This window comes from Lissotriton helveticus, chromosome 9 (assembly GCF_964261635.1).
Source record: "Lissotriton helveticus chromosome 9, aLisHel1.1, whole genome shotgun sequence".
Lineage (NCBI taxonomy): Eukaryota > Metazoa > Chordata > Amphibia > Caudata > Salamandridae > Lissotriton > Lissotriton helveticus.
In genome coordinates, this window is record NC_136070.1 from 622437275 (window position 1) to 622450973 (window position 13699).

Consider the following 13699-nt stretch of genomic DNA (forward strand, 5'->3'; position numbering starts at 1 on the left):
GTTGGGACACAACGTTCCATACACCCTGAGAATCACCCACTCCCCCACGTTTCTTTCCATTTCATACATAAAGACCACTGATTGCCATCAATCTGACCATTCAGGGGGATTTGGCCGGGACCACCTCCTATAAGTCTATCTCCTTGCCAATACGAGTAGACTGAAACATAATTTCCTATAGTTCCGCCCTACCTATCCCCTCTTCACAACTTTGCCAGACACCCCAAATTTAGTCAGATTTGGACTTAACAATCTCTTATCCAAAGATACTGGTCAACATTTTATCCGCCAGGAGAGGTGGGCAAGAGGCAAACATGTGCAGCTCGTCTGCTTCCAGGCTTCCACATCTTCTGCACCTAGGGTCTTGTACTAACATTCACCAATTTCATAGGAGACCAATAGATCCTGGGCAGAGTAAACAAGTGATCTTTTTGAGAGGGGCAGATTCATCTGTGGGGTAGAGTGAGTTGAAGGATACTTGCCAGTAGTATTGTAATTTTTCCTGCCAAATCCAGTCCCCCACACACTAAATGCAGATTTCATGTTGTTTTCAGCTGCCTTTATTAAATGCAAGTACTACTTAGCTACTTCTTTCTTCAATGTCTTATTAAGATGTAATTCCATATTGAGGACTTTAGTAAGCTTGAAATTTGTCCAATCCTTCGTTCTAAACTAATTATTCAGCTGAAAATATTTTTAAATCTGGACATGCCGATCCTTACCAATTTTGCCCATTCTTCCCATGGCATTAACTTTTCATCCACAATCAACTGTCCCCAATTCATGATTCCTGCTTTTCACAAGATTGCCTCAGAAAAGTCCTCTAAACATTCTGGGGTCCCCGGAAAATCCCAGATTGGCAAATATTTATTATAATATAAAATCGACAAAAACACCCTTGTGCAAGCCCAAAACCTGCCTGCTAACCTCAAACCTTTCAGTATTCCTTTCTGAAAGTATTTTGGAGCCCTTATTATGGAGGAACTCTTCAGAATTACCTTCACCTAACATGGCTCACATAGAGTCCCCAAACATGACTCATCCAGGACAGAGAAACATGTCACTCAGTTTCTAAGCTGGAACACCCACCAAAACAGCTGAAAATCAGGAAGAGCTCAGCCATCTTTACTTAACTTTTGTCTCAGTTTCTTCCAAGTTAACCAAACCCTTTTTGAGGCCCAAACAACGGAAGAAATTCTTCCCTGCATAGTGTTTAGGGTATTCTTATCAAAGGAAGGTGTAATACTATTGAATAGGAAGTTAAACCTGGGCAGGATTATATCTTCAAAAGATTACCCTGCCCTTATACCGTGGAGAGGTAAAGACGAGTATTTAACAGATTAACCACTTCCTTCTTCACCTTCTCCAGGTTTCTACTGGCAAGCTTTTCTAAATTATGCTCAATACTTATTCCCTAAATAACACAGCTCTTGCTCTGTATGTGGTCTCAAGGCACTAGGGGAGAAAGGGGGCGGCTTCATTGAGTGCCTGGGTCATCTGCAAAGCCAGGTCTTGATGTCCTTACTGAACTGAGGTAGAGTCGAAGATTGCTGGATGTGTAGGGGGTGGGTGTTCCAGACCAGGTAGGAGAAGGACTTTTCTTCCATTCTATTCTTGCTGATAGATGGGACGCTGGCCAGAGGGAGATGGGCTGATTGAAGGTATCTTTTGGGTGAGTGAAAGGAGAGGCAGCTGGTCAGGTATACAAGTCCAGTGTTGCGAAGGGCCTTGTATGCGTGGGTGAGGAGTTTTAAGGTTATTCTTCTTTCAACTGGAAGCCCGTGGAGATAGTGGAGGTGTTGGGTGATGTGGCTGAGACGGGGGACAAAGGACACCCCTGCCTACTTCCCCTCCTGATGCTAAAAGAGGGGAATAAAGAGCCATTGACCAGTACTCTCGCAATAGGAGAGAAAGATATTTTCCTAATCACCTCAACCATAGCACCTTCAACCCCTAAGTGCTGCAGTACCAACATCAGACACTCCCAATTAACTTGGTTAAAATGCCTTAGCTGCATCGCAGGTAAGAACGGCAGGGGAAGGGACCTTTCCACGTTGACATCAAAAGTACATACCAAGCTATGAGTCTATTCCGACATTTGTCTACCTTCTAGAAAGCCCTTTTGGTCTTGGTGGGGAATACTGCTGACAAGTTTGCTTAAGCGTTTTGCCAAGATACTTCTAAAAACGTTATACTCTTAATTAACCAAGATGTGCTGCTCGGGTTTTTGCCTGGTTTCAAGATTACTGACACAGTTGCCGCATTCCACGATGAGGGAATGGATGAAACCTCCAACAGGATCAAATTAACCAACCTTGCCCAGATCGGGATAATCGTATTCACAAGAGTTGCATGGACCGCATTCAGATTCCCATCTGGGCCAACTGCTTTTCCCTTTTTCAAACTTTTCATAGTGCCTAAGATCTCTACCACACTGACATTACCACTCAAAAACTCCTGGGATTCTAATACAATGAAGGACAACCCCCTTCTTCCCAGCCATCTTCTTACATCATCTACATTAAAGTTATTGGGTTCTGAGTATAGCTTTTGGAAAAACCTTACAATACCCCTTCAATCCTTGTTTGTCCATTCGAACGTAATTTATTTATCACTTTTCTTTCTTCTATTGTCTAAAGGTCTGGGAAAGGGGGTACACTGGCTGTTGTCTCCTCCCTCTGCCAGGGTACCTATGTGAGGACTGAACATAAAGTTGTACATTGGTCACAGTATCCAGAGTAACATATATGAAAAGTATGCCAAAACTCATGTGACATATAATAACCGCTTCATAAGGCATTATACATTATTCATATTATTATTGTCTACTCTTCAACATCTACCATTAATCCCCAATGTGGCCTTCACATGTGTCTGTAATAGAAATGTGCACATCACCAAATCCAAAATTTTAAATTTGCCCAAAACTGAAGTGTACAGTACACCACACACATTTTACATTTATGCACAGTGATGCACCAAACAGATATTTGTACTGAACATTACATGGGAACAGAGTTTTACAAATGTAAACAGGTTAGCCCTAATTGTTTGTGGTGGTGACGTACTTCACAGTCACCAATACTGTAGTTCCAACCGCTAACATGCCGGCTGCTTGACCTCACATCTGGGACATTTGGAACGACCGCTGCCAGCGGTGGTCAACCACGCAGTGGGCATTTGCAATCCTGTCGGATGCAGCCATAGGCTAATGTGGTGATTGTGACAGTCGCGATCCAATGGCTGTGTACTGCTAAGCTGATGACCGCATAATTGGCGTACATGTATGCCACGGTTTGAAAAAAACTCACTTTCCTACTAGCACTGCTGCTATCAACACCTCCTCCACTTTTGCTGCTGTTTGCCACCTCTGGGAACCATCATGCTAGGCCAAGGGCCCATCCCTTCTATCCGGAGGATCTGGAGACACTTCTTGGATGGGTGTTTCCCCTGTGTGGCCAGCTCTATGGCTCACCAGAGGAACAGGTAACTATTTCAAAACAATTTCTTTACTCTGTTCCACTTCATCCTTTCAATTCCCATTGGCTACAGTGTGTCCCTGAGTCCCAGAGAGAAAACATGCTATTCTTTGGTGAATTTGAGTTGTCCCTACATAGGACAATCATGTAATGGATTATGGGACACTGTTCTGTGTGGGGTGAACATCAGAATTGTAATGTGTTATAAGGCCTATATCCTACTTGTGTTGCATGCACATATCTATGGATGTCTAAATTTCATGGTACCTATGATACGGTCCCAAATTAGATCATGGTGCATGTGCAAACAAATGTATAGGCTTTGCAGCAAGAGCTGTGTCTGTGTACTGTAAGGATGATGTTAGCCATGTGTACAGCTCCACAGATCACTCAACTCACATCAGGCTTTGCAAAATGGTTGTCTGGTGCCTAGCTGTACCTCACAGACCCCTTCAGAGTGCCATACAACTTTGAGGTCACATATTTGATGGCCAGAATTCACTCATGTGTTGAATTGGTGGACATGTAATGTTCATGTGGGATCAGTGGGCACAGCCTACAGAGAGGAAGGCCTGACAATGACATATAGTTAGTCTGGGCCATGACCCAGGATGGGGCAGAGTTACTTTGGCAAGACAACTGATGAACAGAGAACTCTTCCTGTAGACATGCAGATCCATGGATGTTTAAAAAAAATGTTTTATTTAGGAATGGTTGCCCGGATTGCTATAACATGTAATTAATTTAGAATTGTTATTGAGGTAACCCCATGACCTGATACATCTTTCCTTTGACCCATATTGTTAATGTCTGTCTTTGACTTAGGAGAGACGCCTTACTCCCACAGGTCTGTTGTCACCCTTCCATAAGTCCTGCTTCCACTGAACAGGCCTATTCAACATCTGACATATTACCAGTGTAGATGGTTGGATACTTCTGAAGAGATTTTGAAATGTTGCTCGCCAGTTTTGTTACATTCAATCCAATGATACAGCATATACAGTGATAAGTTGAATGTCATCCCTGTTACCGAGCCACATGAGGCAAAAGGTGTTTCCTGTGATGGCAGTTCATACCACACAAACTCCATCTGATGTAGTATGATATACGATTCATTTGTCCACTTGTCCACACATCCCCAGAGAGGAAGCTCTTAGTGAAACACATGCCGGGCCTTACACGGTGACCTAAGTCTCAGGATGTAGTCTAAACTATGGTAACATGCTGCTATGGACTATATGCATCATGTCACTGGAATGGCTGTAAAGGTGTCTGTACATTCATGCAGAAGCAGTTCACCCTTCAGAGGGTCTCAAGGATGTGTTGTGTGTTATAGTACCTCACATCACAGTACATGTAGGATGGCCCTGGCCAACACTATGTTAGTGGGCTGGCTCAGTCAGTCAGTGTAGGTCATGACCAGGGTTGAGGATAGTCAGCAAATGACGACATAAGTGTGTATTCATGCTTTTGCAGTGCTTAGCGGGTGACATTTACACATAAATTGTGTTGACTATTGATGCATGTTTGTGCTAGGTGTCAATAAAATGTGCATCAAACAAACAAATATCCTAAAACATGCAATTACAATCTGTTCTGTCATCTATTACATACATGCGGGGCAATGTCTATCAGAAAAAAGACCTTTGTAGAGCCGTTGCCCAGAAGGTAAGGACCCTGGGGGTCTTTAACTGGCATAACTTCCATTGCAGGAAGAGGTGGGAGGACCTGAAGTGCTGGACCAGGAAGATCGTGGACGGTCCAGCTTGGGAAGTCCTGCCAACATGGACAGGGCACACACCAGACCCTAACCCCCTTGACGGCTTGCATACTGGCAGAGGCCTACCCCGAGCTTGATGGGCACTTGTGGGCCCAACAGCAGGTACAAGAAGGTGAGTCCTGGCCAGAGTCATACATGTCATATTGCCAATTTTGTGTTTTACAGGCAGGCAAATCCCCGTTAATATTGGGGTGAACCATGTGCAACACATAAGATGAGTCAATATTTGTGTAAGTCTGGTAGTAGGTGCATGCTGCTGTGCTGAGCCCTTTGTCTTTATAACCAGTAACACAACAGGGTCCAGCCCACTACCATTTTATTTTTAGCTGACACTTGGCTGACAGAAGTGATAAATCATCTCATGTTTGTAGTTGTTCTGGGTGACAATTGAACCACACAGGCCAATTGACTTACTTGTGGAAGGAGTGATGTTCTGTCACTACTGGCTCTCATATGACGGTGACCATATTACATTTGACATGGCATACAGTGCATAGTGTATGCAGTGACTGTACAACACTACCCATTGGTAGGTTGTGCTTCAATATTGACATGGTGTGCAAACATCACAGGTGCAGTCAGCATTAGTGCCTACATGTTGCCCAATGTACAATTGCCTGTTGTTAGTTCATGTGCAATAGTGTTTCAAAAAGTCATTCATTGACTCGTGACTTGCATCAGGGAGGGCGATGTAGCACTGTAGAGATCATATGTGAGTGTCTACATTCATCCTCATAAGGCAATCTGAGATTCAATACCAGAGTGCTGTAATGTGCTACTCCAGTGGGACCCTAGTGATCCCACATCTTCATTCCATAGATATTCGTGGACACCCAACAACCTACCAAGGTGTATTAGCTTGTAGGAATACAATCTATGAATGGCATTATCACCTCTACCAACCAGGTTTGGGTATGTTCATATGGCTATATAAAGTCTTGCGCTGTGTGAATTTGGGGTATTTATCGCCCAAAACTTTGGACCCCCCAATGTTTCAATTTCAAAAAGGGGGTGGTGATGGACAGAGTATCTGAGTTAATCAGAACACTCCTACCCAGTCAAAAGATCAGGGCTTGATCCGTCACCGTTTTTTAGCTCACTGCACCATCCCAGTTCAGAACCTGGCTATATGCAAATTAGTCTGTCCCTGGCCCAGTGCATCATGGGAACAGGACAGCCCTGATCTCTTGACTGGGTGAGAGTATTCTGCTTAATTCAGAGACTCTGTCCATCACCACCCCTTGTTGTAAATATTTTTGTCCACCCCAAGCGTGGAAGGGTATACTCAGATGTGAGTCCCTTGCTCATTGCACCATCAGGATTCAAGCAAGCCGGGCCGAAGACGGCTGAAATGCCAGAAACCGGTCCCCGGAAGCTTGTTTCCTTCCCAGTGTAAGAATTGGCTTTTGTAGTCTGGTCTGCCCTGTTCCCATGATGCACTGGGCCAGGGACAGACTAATTTGCATACAGCCAGGTTCTGAAACTGGGATGGTGCAATGAGCTAAAAAACGGTGTTGGATCTAGCCCTGATCTCTTGACTGGGTGAGAGTATTCTGCTTAATTCAGAGACTCTGTCCATCACCACCCCTTGTTGTAAATATTTTTGTCCACCCCAAGCGTGGAAGGGTATACTCAGATGTGAGTCCCTTGCTCATTGCACCATCAGGATTCAAGCAAGCCGGGCCGAAGACGGCTGAAATGCCAGAAACCGGTCCCCGGAAGCTTGTTTCCTTCCCAGTGTAAGAATTGGCTTTTGTAGTCTGGTCTGCCCTGTTCCCATGATGCACTGGGCCAGGGACAGACTAATTTGCATACAGCCAGGTTCTGAAACTGGGATGGTGCAATGAGCTAAAAAACGGTGTTGGATCTAGCCCTGATCTCTTGACTGGGTGAGAGTATTCTGCTTAATTCAGAGACTCTGTCCATCACCACCCCTTGTTGTAAATATTTTTGTCCACCCCAAGCGTGGAAGGGTATACTCAGATGTGAGTCCCTTGCTCATTGCACCATCAGGATTCAAGCAAGCCGGGCCGAAGACGGCTGAAATGCCAGAAACCGGTCCCCGGAAGCTTGTTTCCTTCCCAGTGTAAGAATTGGCTTTTGTAGTCTGGTCTGCCCTGTTCCCATGATGCACTGGGCCAGGGACAGACTAATTTGCATACAGTCAGGTTCTGAAACTGGGATGGTGCAATGAGCTAAAAAACGGTGTTGGATCTAGCCCTGATCTCTTGACTGGGTGAGAGTATTCTGCTTAATTCAGAGACTCTGTCCATCACCACCCCTTGTTGTAAATATTTTTGTCCACCCCAAGCGTGGAAGGGTATACTCAGATGTGAGTCCCTTGCTCATTGCACCATCAGGATTCAAGCAAGCCGGGCCGAAGACGGCTGAAATGCCAGAAACCGGTCCCCGGAAGCTTGTTTCCTTCCCAGTGTAAGAATTGGCTTTTGTAGTCTGGTCTGCCCTGTTCCCATGATGCACTGGGCCAGGGACAGACTAATTTGCATACAGCCAGGTTCTGAAACTGGGATGGTGCAATGAGCTAAAAAACGGTGTTGGATCTAGCCCTGATCTCTTGACTGGGTGAGAGTATTCTGCTTAATTCAGAGACTCTGTCCATCACCACCCCTTGTTGTAAATATTTTTGTCCACCCCAAGCGTGGAAGGGTATACTCAGATGTGAGTCCCTTGCTCATTGCACCATCAGGATTCAAGCAAGCCGGGCCGAAGACGGCTGAAATGCCAGAAACCGGTCCCCGGAAGCTTGTTTCCTTCCCAGTGTAAGAATTGGCTTTTGTAGTCTGGTCTGCCCTGTTCCCATGATGCACTGGGCCAGGGACAGACTAATTTGCATACAGCCAGGTTCTGAAACTGGGATGGTGCAATGAGCTAAAAAACGGTGTTGGATCTAGCCCTGATCTCTTGACTGGGTGAGAGTATTCTGCTTAATTCAGAGACTCTGTCCATCACCACCCCTTGTTCCCCAATGTTTCAAGGCAACTGTCTAAGGTCTATGTGATACATAGCTAAACTTCTTCGGTACAGCTTTTCAGGTAATGGATATATGATGAAGTTTCGAGTCAAAAGTCTCATCAGTGTACAATGTGCATTGGCATGCAACATGATTTCTGCCCCAACACATATTGATGGGAGATTGGTCTTTAATTAGTCCTTCATGGCATCATGATGTGTCATGAGGCAAAGGAAGATCCGTTGAAATCTGTGTCCTGTGTGAACAGTGTGTAAGTGTATAAACTGAAGCAATCCTACTTGGTAAAATCATTTTACTATGGTATACTACAAGTGCCAAAATATGCAAGGTGAACAACTATCCTACTATGGAAATAATGATGGAGTGTAAACAAGTCCATCAATGCATTTGGAGCTGTCTGGGGTTTTGACATGAGTAGAACCAACTGTGTTCAGGTTAGGTAGCATTCATGCATGTGCTCATGCTAAATTTGAAGCCTATAGAGCGAACAATAAAGCTGGTGTGATATGTGCACTTAATAAATGTTTTCTGTTGATTTGTGGTGGTCAGGTGTGGCAAAGCAGTTGCAATAAACATGTTACTTGTCATTTCAGATTCATCCAGGGCAGGTGAAGGGGCCAATGTTGTTGGGGACTCAGCAGGTCCCTGTGGTTTTGAATGTGACACCTCAGACATGAAGGGGCTCAGTGACCATGAGGGTGTGAGGGTGCCACGGTGGAAAGCAGCTCATCCTCATCAGAAGAGTCATCATCGGAGTCATCCTCCGGTGGACAGTCCCGAGTGGTGTTGGACCCCACAGTATTAGTACCAGCTACAAAAAAGTCCAGGGCGCCACCAATAACAGTACAAATGTAAAGTAGGCATGCTCAATGGAAGCCAAGACACCATGTCATCCCAACTTTGAGCACGCCTACTTTACATTTGATAATTGTAAACTCCTGAACTTGTGCATGTGCTAGCACCTTTCTTCTACGATAGTGATCCTATTTACTATTGATCAGTAGCGGCTCCTGGAGGGATTGCTGCGGGGTGGTGGGCTGGGCGGGGGAGAGGCAGGGTTAGGGTAGTGAACTCTGGCATATGGCCTGTCGGAGTTAGGTAAAGAAAGAAATAAATAAAACCAATTAAATTGCTCGCGCTGCAACGCATTTGGTGTTGCAGCGCTCGCACACTAATTCGTTTTATTTATTATTTTCTTTACTTGACTCCGACCAGCCATATGCCGGAGTTTACTACCCCCCACCCTGCCTCTACCCTGCCCTCCCCCGCCCTGCCCCACCACCCCTCAGCACTAACTCCCAGAGCCGCTACTGCTTATGATTGAATGTAAAGGTTTGCTAAGGGCTACCGGTCATTAAGGAGGACACGAGAGACATATAGATTAGACCATTTATAGCTCCTTTTCACTGTCTCACTAATGAAACCAATGATCTGTCTATGTGTACCTTCATGGATTTTTGATGAATCAACCTCAGCGGACCGGCTAGAGTGTCGGACCTTTGTACTGTTATTGGTGGTGCTCGGGATATTTTGTAGCAAGTTTGTATGGATGGGTTTTCCCACTATACCTGACATTGTTGGGATGACATGGTGTCTTGGCTTCCATTGAGCATGCCAACTTTACATTTGATAATTGTAAACTCCTGACCTTGTGTATGTTTTGGCACCTTCTTTCTACCATTGTCATCCTATTTGCTTATTAAGGATTAGTACCACCTTCATCCTTGTTCGCCACCCCCAGTTCCATTTCCACCCTCCCTGTTGTCCCCGAGTTGTCTGGCCCGCCCCCCTAAGAGCGGAGTCATCTCCTTTTCTGAAGGCACCTCCTCCCCTGCACATGCTACCCCTGCTGTCCCGAGTGAGGAGGCTATTGACCTCCTGAGGACCTCTTTGTGGGTCAGACTGGACTCCTGAGTATCATCCAGTGTTGTTAGGATCCTGCTCATACACAGAACTGTGCACAGAGACCTAGGACATCAGTGAATTGTGGTGTACCAGAAACTCACCTCAGTATCTAGAAAATCTCAACCAGCTAGCATCAGTGTCACATTAGCTCTTGGTCCTTTAACAAAGGAACCAATGATTAGACAACCTAGAACATGTGACTTAGGATAAACTCAGGAAGGGTGGGAATTGAGAACACTCTTTCGTTATACTCTCATACCAGTCCACAACAGGAGTAAATAAGAGACACGAGTAAGATTAAAATATTTATTTTAATGTTGTGCTCTCAGGTGCAGTATCTTTGCCAACATAAACAGACATATGATTAGAAATAATATGGTCAGCATTGTTACAATTCCAGAAACACAAAGGGAGAAATCATATTACAATGATGGTGAAAACAGGTTGTATAGCGCCTAGTTATAACACCGTCCCTATCTAGGAACTATGTTTTATAAACTAAAGAAGGTCTCTGAGGCTTGTTTGGGGGACCCCATTACCTCTCAGCTCAGCAAGAGTGAATCACATCAGGATCAGCAAAAGCTCTCTGCATCAATGGAAACAGAAAATCTTCCAAGTGTGTGAAATCATGGCTGCAGTATAATAATAAAGGCGCCAGGATTTCAGTTGGCACGCAGCTGCCATTTGTTGTGTCTAAAAGCGTTAGCCGATCAGTTCGAACAACAGCTGCCATGATATGATAACCTTGACGGCTTTAGCACTCACTCTGCAGACTTGGGTTAGGATGTAAGTCTAGGGATGTCGAAAACAAGCTTTTCTCATGTGAAGAAATTTGCGCAGCATAACTCACAAAAACAGCTATATGCAGTGTCGTGTGCAAAAGCAGCAAAAGGTAAAATGGCATTGAAACGTCTACTAAGCCATGCTAACATAACAATGTGTGCAACGGGGCCTCAGCCCACACTACACCAGGAGATAAGGCATGTAGCTGACATAGATGTTGGCCTACCTGGAAGGCATTCACAGTGCAATGTCTGGCCTACAGAGGTCTTTTCAGGCTTTGACATCCATGCACACACTTCATCACACCCAAGCACCACACTCAGACAAAAACCACGTAAAAAACACAGGCATGCAACCACTCACCAGACACACATATCCCTCACCCCACCACACCCACACCGCCACAAACCATAGCAACACCCACAGTCCCCACCATCACACTCATACCCTCAGACACCACACCAACACCCACAGACCTCTCCACAACGCCCAGCATTCATGCAGACACTAGAGCGACATCCACATACCCCTCACAACACCCAACATACATACAGACACTACAGCAACAGCCACAGACTCCTTCACAACACCCAGCATCCACGCAGACACCACAGCCACAGACCCCTCCACAACACCCAACATTCCTGCAAACACCACAGCATCAGCCAAAGAATCCTTCACAACACCCAGGAAGTACACAGCACACACAACCAAAAATGCAAATGCTCACAGTCACCCACACAAAACACACTTCAAACAGCACACACATCTCTCACTTCCTCTTCCTCTACCTCTCATAACCAATTCCATCCCAAACATCCTGCCTGTTTTCCCCATAAAGATGTGTTGTTTGCTCTGGGCCTTAGCCCTGTGAAAAATGATTCCCCCCTCTCAAAGTCCCCAAAACCTCTCCCAAAGCACAATTCATCCCTTCCACATCCCACTCCACCCCTGAGAAACCGGATCCCCACCCCACTAAAAGCAGCCCAAAAACTGAAAAGACCAAAGAAACCTTCCTAAAGACCCAACCCATCCCTTCTACATCCTAAACCGGATCCCCACCCCACTAAGACCAGACCAAAGTCTAAAAAGACCTTCCTAAACCTAACACACCCCTCCCAAAACCGCAGCCCCTACCCCTCCCAAGTATCAGCTTTGCGTTACCTGCTATGCCCAATAAATGCCCCTTTGCGAGGAGGTTCCCTGGTAGTGTCAGTAAGGAAAAGTTTGGCTGCACAGTATTGTGCTGTGGTACATGGTGACACACTGGACCGGCAATTGGCCTTTGTTTTACATCATGTTTTGACATACTGTCATTAAAACTTATCATAGTTTATAAGACATTGGTATGGCCATTGCATTTTTAACTATTTGATGTTATTGTATAGTTAGTGATATGTGTCTGCAGTTGTGTTTGTTAAATCCCTGATTGCTTAGCCAGTTGAAGTGGGTAGTATGATTTGAACTTGGACCCAGTGCTGAAGTTATACAAGACAAGCGGAAATGTTGGATGGATATCAATGTGGGATGAAATCCAATTCGGTCCGACATTGCATTGGTTGTTATATTATATGGTAAGTATTTCAGAGCCTGGCAACTGTCAACATCATTTAGGTTGCACTTCTCCCTATGGTGTAGGCTGAATATGTGTTTAATGTGTTTTAGTTAGATATGTGTTATCCACACATTAAGGGTAGTAAATTGTCATATCTTTGTGAACTTTTGTATTGATGTGTCCATTTTCCTGTGTGTACCTTACACCTACTTTATCTAGATGTGTGACAAATGTTGTTAGTGCTGTGTTTACTTTCATGATGTGCACTTACACATTACCTACATGTGCATGGCACTTGGTTATGCTATTGGCTGTCCTTGATATACTGCAATCCAACGGTCCTGTGCACATTGAGGTTTTCGAGCAACTGTAAAATGTTATGTGCCCCAAGGCCTTAGCCTATCAGGGTGCTCCCTGATAGATGCATACCTATTTTGCAGAGAGTGTTTACATTGTGCCCTTAGAATGCTTCTCACTCTGATTCTTTCTTTGTAATCCCATTTACTGGCATTGCCTTTTCATGAGGGTGAGCGTCCAATACAGAGTTGTGGCAGGGAAGGTGTATTTCAGTTTCATGACACAATCATACAGATGCATCTTTGATATCAAAACAGAACTTAGGATGTGTCAAATGTTTTGCTGAGGAGTCTGTGGAAACAAGTAGTAGCATGACTTACAGTCAGTTGTGTGGGTTTTGGACGTGATCAAGTAGGTACAGCTGCAGCAGGACTAGTATGATCAGCTCCATGGCAGCACAGGACGTGTAGAGGTGAGTTTTGGCTTTATTCCTTCCCTTTCCACCAGCTCTGCTATAAGGTAACTCTTAACTGGGATGGCCATTACACTGACAGCCTGAGCCTCCGACAGTCACACTGGCCTACTCTATGCCACCACAGTCAGATTTGCGCGGGGCTGCAGTGGTCTTTCATTCATGTATCCACATGTCTCGTAATACAGTGGTCAGACCTCAAGCAGTGCAGCGGTCAATTAGATGGCAGGGTGCTTTTGGGAACACCAAACTTGTAATCAGGCCCTTAGTGCAGTTTTTTGGAGGTACTCCATATGCTTGATTGAAATGCACAGCATGGCAATTTGACATTGCGGCGGGTGCTGCTGTAAGCAGCACCCGCTGCAATGTTAAACTGCGGAATGCTACTGCCATGGTGGTGGTCACATCCTAATTCGAGGTGCGAGACCGCTGCATG